The sequence below is a fragment of the Spermophilus citellus genome (genome assembly GCF_964194105.1).
Source record: "Spermophilus citellus genome assembly, chromosome: 5".
NCBI classification, from domain to species: domain Eukaryota; kingdom Metazoa; phylum Chordata; class Mammalia; order Rodentia; family Sciuridae; genus Spermophilus; species Spermophilus citellus.
This window is the reverse complement of record NC_138186.1, coordinates 161865435-161871806: the sequence shown is the minus strand read 5'-3', so window position 1 is coordinate 161871806 and position 6372 is coordinate 161865435. Positions and strand designations below refer to the sequence as shown.

General features: G+C 38.8%; 1 protein-coding gene across 2 annotated transcripts in view; it reads left to right on the top strand.

The window, feature by feature from the left end:
- Positions 1-1532: 1532 nt before the first annotated feature.
- IPCEF1 (interaction protein for cytohesin exchange factors 1) overlaps positions 1533-6372 on the top strand; it is a 154959-nt gene continuing 150119 nt past the window's right edge. For both annotated transcript variants that reach the window (XM_081295890.1, XM_081295889.1), the window contains exon 1: positions 1533-1642. The gene's annotated coding sequence lies outside the window, so the exon portion shown is untranslated. The remainder of the gene's footprint in view (positions 1643-6372) is intronic.

Sequence of the window (6372 nt, the reverse complement as noted above, 5' to 3'; positions counted from 1 at the left end):
TCTTTATTGCAAGCTCGAGCCTGGACTTACAACCATTTCCGATGCAATGGTCCCGAGGAATGAGTCCTGACCCTTAGTTCAGTGAGGATTTATAGGTTTTTTTGGGATACTCTATGCATCACAACATCACACAGCGAATCATTTCATACTGCGAGAAAATCAAACAACAACTCTTAACATTGATTAGCACATTCACTGGCGGGAATAAGTTGGGTAAGGGTGATTGGTTAGTTCAAGGGTAGAAACATTTGAACTGATTGGTTTAGGCCCAGTTGTAAGAGTGTTTATGCTAAACTGAAGGGTGGCCTAATCATGTTATCAATCATGAAACTACTGGGAGGGTCACCTGGCATTTCAGATATTTTCCCTGTCAAATGCTGATTGGTGGTTGCTAGAGGGTTGCTATGGGTCCTCACCTAGAGTAACTGAGTCAGGGACACCTGGCGCTGCAGATCCCTCCTGTTAAAAAACTCAGCAGGGTTTGTATGTGCCTAGGAGCACATACTTGTGGGTTTTTCCAAGGACAAGGGTCACGCCCCCTCCCTCTACACAGGCCTTGAGGTAGAAGCTGGTTTCAAAAATGGAGTCATCAGTTTCTCAAGAGCACTTACTTTCCTTGTGTGTATGAGTTTCTGAGACCATCCCCAGTACCATAAAATGAAATAAACATTTTGTCTTTTTAAATATCCAGTCTCAGATTTTTTTACAGCAACAGAAAAGAGACTAAGACAATAACTCATATAATTCTAATATAATAGTTGCCAAACTTGGAGGCCTGCATTGGATAAAACCATTTTTAAATGATTTATTTAATTTGCTTTGAGAAAAGAGTATAAATATAGTGAGAATGATTTCTTTTTCCTCCAAGAAGATCTAGAGAAACAAGCTGCTAATGTTGAAAAAGAAAGGGAGGAAGGTGGGAATTTGTGATGAGTTCAAATATGTCTAACTTTCTGCCGGTCATTCTCCTTTTCTAGTGTGTAAAAGAAAGGTTTTACAGTTAGAGAATCTATTATGTGTGCTGCCAGAGAATGGTAGGTTAAGACTGATTTTTTTTTTAGCTTAAGCTGATTTTTGCAAGCTTATCTGTGTCTCCTATTTAGAAGAACTTTATGAATGATTAAGAGAATTAAAGAGGAAGATGTGAAACAAAAGAGAATCTGAAAGATATTGATGATGAAAATGTGGCATCTGAGCCCAACATACCGAGGATTGCTCTGTAAATGTTCTCACCTCCATGCCTATAAACTCATCTTCACCTCCAAATGAGGAAGGCAAAGGCACGCACTGTCTTGTACACGCACCTCGGAAATGAATACATTGGGTAGTCTTTAGTGATAGATGAAGTCAGACAGATGAGATAAGCCTGCTTTGATGTACCCTGTTCTGGATTCTGGATTCAAGGAGGGGTTTGATAAGAGTAAGTAGGAGGAAGAATAGATTTGAGGAAGTAGAGATGAAACTTCCTCTTCTTCTGAAATAGCTTTATTTTCTTGTCAGCTTCTGATGTAGTGCTGTGTAGACTGAACCTCCTGAGTGACTGCTTCGAGTGGAATCCGCAACATTTGCCTCAGAGTATTATGAATTTTCTGAACTCAGAGATAAAGAGAAAGTTCTTGGATTTACTCTGTTTATATTGCATGTAAGTAAAGTCACCCTTTGGCTGATATATGAGAAGTAATTGCTTGGCGTATCAAGATGGCACACCAATTGATGCCCTAGTACTATCTTTACAACCCTCAGGTCTGAAATGTGACTCTTGGAGGTGGTATTTGCTCAACTCTTTTTACACCTGCTGCTGTGAAGGCTGCTGTTCTTATTCTGCAAGAGCTTTGAAGGAGAGAGCTGTGTACTCATTCTGCTTTTCTTTTCCTAAATGGGTGTTGAACTCACAGCTGGTCTGACTGTAGGCCACCATTTGATTTAGAAAACCTCAATTCAGTATTTGTTTGGATACAGATGAGTTCATTTGGGGAAAACTCTGTGGCCACCATCTGTAGAGAAAGCATGTTCTTTGTGGAGAATCCCCCTTTGCATGCAGATAGCTAGAGGGGATTTTGCTTTTAGATAAAGGTCACAGGCTAGACAGAATATCTCATATGAATATGAGGGATGAGTGTTGGTTCACAGGCTTTTACAGAAGACATCAGAAGTGTGTGATTTCCTTTTCTTGGTGTGTGTAATAATTTAATTATAGGAGTCAGAATTAAAAGCCAGCAAAGCAGAAGTGAACTTTAATAGTCTTTAGGGGCCTATGAATTCCTAGTACCATCCCAGCCATTTTATAGTGATATGGAGTTTGGTTCCTATTTTAATTAGAAATAGAAATGGAAAGAGTGCAGGTTTCTTTCTGCTCCCATCGTTCAAGTGAGGAAGAAAGGGACTTAAGGTTTTTTGCTCTTGTTGATATATTCATTCTTTATCTTTGAATTTCCTTCCTTTCCTTAATATGTCAAGCGTCTCTTCTGCAGAAGGTCCACGTATGAACATTTCAGGCAAATTGCATTAAGAAAATGCACATCACCAGAGTATGGAAATAGGAAGTTCTTTCCTGTGGTAGTTTGCTGTGGCAATAAGAGATAAGAAATTACTTCACAATGATTGCCTGAGACTTTCCTTTTGACTTGTGTGTCCTTCTTGAAGCACTCACTTCTGCTTTTCATCCAGCTTGGAGACTCGGCAGTGTGAGCTGGTAACCAAAGCACAAGTTGAGAATTAGCAAATATTTGCAAGGTGCAATATGATGTGTGTGTGTGTGTGTGTGTGTGTGTGTGTGTAGAAAATAAGGTTTTTAGTGTTGTAGAAAATTCTGCAAGTGAGGGAATTACTGTACTTCTGGTACCCGGAAAAGTTAACTTCCATATACTATGTTTTCAGTAATTATTAATTAGATGAATGACTGGTATTATTCATGACATGAGTGTTGTTGGGTAGCTTTGCTTTATTTTTGTTACCCAGGTAACAAAATCTTAGAAAATAAAGATTGGAGGAGATCAGTACGAAGAAAGAGAGAATAAGAAAATGTGGAGTGAAGAAAAGTATAGAAAACAGGTGATAAAAAGCCCTAGCTGGGCAAAGTGAAGGGGACTGCATATGGTAGTGGAGGTGATGGTAGAGATGGTGGTGGTGGTGGTGGTGGAGGTGATGGAGAAGGTGATGGTAGAGATGATGGAAGTGGTGGCAGATGGTGGGGATGATGGTAGAAGTGGTGGGATGGTGGTGGAAGCGATAGAGAAGGCAATGGTTAAAAAGGTGGAGGTTTTGGAGGAATTAATAGTAGAGATGTGGAGGTGATGATAGAAATTATGGAGTGATTGTAAATATGGTGGTAAAGGTGATGGTAGAGATGGTGGGGGTGATATTGGAAGTGACAGAGGAGGTGATGGTAGAAATGGTGACTAATAGAGATGAGGATAGCAGAGATTGTTGAGGTGGTAATGACAGGTAGGACAGTGTCATATAGCACCCCCCCCCCCCCCAACGAGCAAACAAACAAGCAGTTTGGGGTCAGACACATCTGTTTAATGTATGTATCTACCACTTACTAACTATAATTTATGAACCTAGAAAGTGGTGATTATAGTATTTGGGCATCATATTAGGGTTAGAAATGCGATGGCATAGCACTTGCTCTTCATGGACCACTAAATGACAATTATCAGTATATATTTCTTCAGTTTTCAGATCACCATAGCCATACTTAAAGATCTGACCACAAGTTTATCTTTTCTCTTTTATGCTTTTTGTCACTTTCTAAGTTTCATAAAAGAAACACGAATCTTTTAATCCTAGCTATGGTTTAAATGTGTGTCCCCCCACACACACCTCACATGGAAACCTTGTTGTGGTGGTATAAAGAGGAGGGACATTTGGTGGCAGTGCTCCCACAGAAGGGGTTGAAGGGTATGTGCCTGCCCCTTCCTCCCTATGAGGACACAGAGAAGATATTATCTGTAGGATTAGCTTTGATCTTGGGCTTCCCAGCGTTTAAAATTGTTAGAAACCAAATTCTGTTGTTTATAAGCCACTGGCCCCCTATGATATTTTGTTTCAGTAGCAGGAATGAACCAAGATAATAATTTGTTAAAAAGGAATGTCATAAACCTACTCATCAGAATGGTTAAGCACCTCATGATATGTCTAGATAAAGAAAACCACCAATATAATGATATTTATGGAAACCGTTTCATAATGTACTGCTGTCAAAGAAGCTGGATGCAACTTTTTCAACTATGCAAAAATATTGCAGATAAGCAAGATTGAGGTAAAGTAGGCTAAAGTCTGTGAAGAGTGGGTTTATAGCTGATGGCTATTTTTGTCTTTGTACTTTTTTTTTTAAGTTTTGTCAGTTGAGCATACTTGGTTTCTCTTTATAATATGAAAACAAAGTAAGTGTTGAATGAAAATAAATGAGCAAAAAGTTAACACTTTCTTTGTCCTCTGCCGAAGACAATGCAGAAGTAGTTTGTAGTGATACTGTGCTTAAGTTTGTGGATCATTGCTATCTAAGAAATGGCACTGATAACTTATGCTAGTTAGTCTTTTTTAGGGGAATTCCCTTTGAGATTAGAACTGGCACAGACTCATGTGTCAGCTTCAAAATGGCAACAAGCAAAGAGGGCTCCATCTGGGGATGGCCGGTCTGATTAATTCCTAGAATCAAATGAAAATGAGCTATTTTCTCTGAATGACTCTATTGGATTATCTTCTAGCAGGTTCAATAGTCAATTCAACAGTTAATATTTCCAAGTTAAACTTAGATTTCCCCACACATAAGTGATTCATTTTTAAGGGAATATTGACTTATCTATCATCTTGGTATAAATGGGGAGTGGTCAGAAACACATTTTTGCAGAGTCAAGAAATAATTTCTGTTAAGATCATGGCTCTGCCATCTCAGAGTGCCAGCATGCCACTGTGGGTCTCTTATCAGGGACTTGACCGAAACAAAGTGTTTTAGCTTGTAGGTATGGAGAGGAATCTCCTGTTTTGTTTTAGAAACGACTGAGTAAGAGAAAGTTGGCAGAGAAAGAGTGAAAGAGCTGAGCAAAGACAGCCCTTGCAAACCCACTTGGGTATGCTGGTTGGAAAAGTTAAAAGGCGAAAAATTAGCCAGCGAAACAGACCTCCAAATTACTGGATTACAGATGAGACTTTCATAAATGCTGAATCAAAAATGACCAGATCTTCAAGGTTAGAAATGAAAGAATTAATCAAATCAAATATGAATTGAGATGGAAAGCAGCAGCATGATACAGTTTTTAACAGGAAGTCCACAACAATCCCTGAATATTTCATGTGTAGGGCACTGAGGGATATTATCACTGAGTACTTGTTGTGGTTTAGGCAGGTGATCAAAACTTTTATTTTTACATTTCAGTTTACATTTACATTTAGTTACATTTATATTTATGATTTCAGCCACTTCTCAAAATTGTCAAGGAAAATGGTACTATATTGTTACCTCTGTGAAACTGAAGCTTAGAGGTAAAGTGCCCTGTTTCACATCACCCTACTGGGAGGGGTAGATGCAGGATTCAAATCAGATCTTAAACTCCCTGAGCCTGTGGCCTCACTTACATTCTATGCAAGGAAAAATTCTGATTTTTTTCATTTAAGAGAGCAATTTGAGGTCAAGGATTAGGAGGCAAAGGGTAAGAATAAACAGATTTGCTTGCTACTCTAAAATCTAAAGTGAAATTCTTTCCTACATTCTTATGGAGGAGGTGATGGAAAGGGATTTTCTTTTGTCCAGGGATCTCTCTGTGTCCTGACATGACTGCACATATGTGGTTTTCAACACAGCCTACCGTGCAGTGGCCAGGTGGCATTGTGTAGGCAATGCTTCTTAACCAGCAGGGACAGCAGAGTTCGGAAGGGCCTGTAGAGCCATCCCTGGGGAGTCTGCAACCCCAGTCAAGATATGTAACAGTTCCTTCCCTACTAGGATCCTCAGGCTGCCCACTTATAATCTCTGTCTAAGTTTAAACCATCCAATTTCTATTTTCAGTATTAATGCACCCATATTGGTGGGACTTTCTCTTTTTTTTTTTAAGTGGGAACACCATGGACCCATAATTTAGGAGACGTGGGTGCTCTGACTGTGACATGTAACAATTGGGTTATTTTATATATATATATATATATATATTTTTTTTTTTTTCAGTGCCACAAAGCCAGGCACTGAACTTCTCCACACTTTAATTTTCTCATCTATAAAAGCAAGGATTAAAAAATACCTAAAATGTTTTGCTATGTGGACCAAATAAGATTAAGTAAATATGCTTTGAAGAAAGTAAAAAAAAAATTTTTTTGACTCATGGAACCCTTTTATCTTTGCTCGAGTCCCATTTCCTTTTAACCATATAGAGA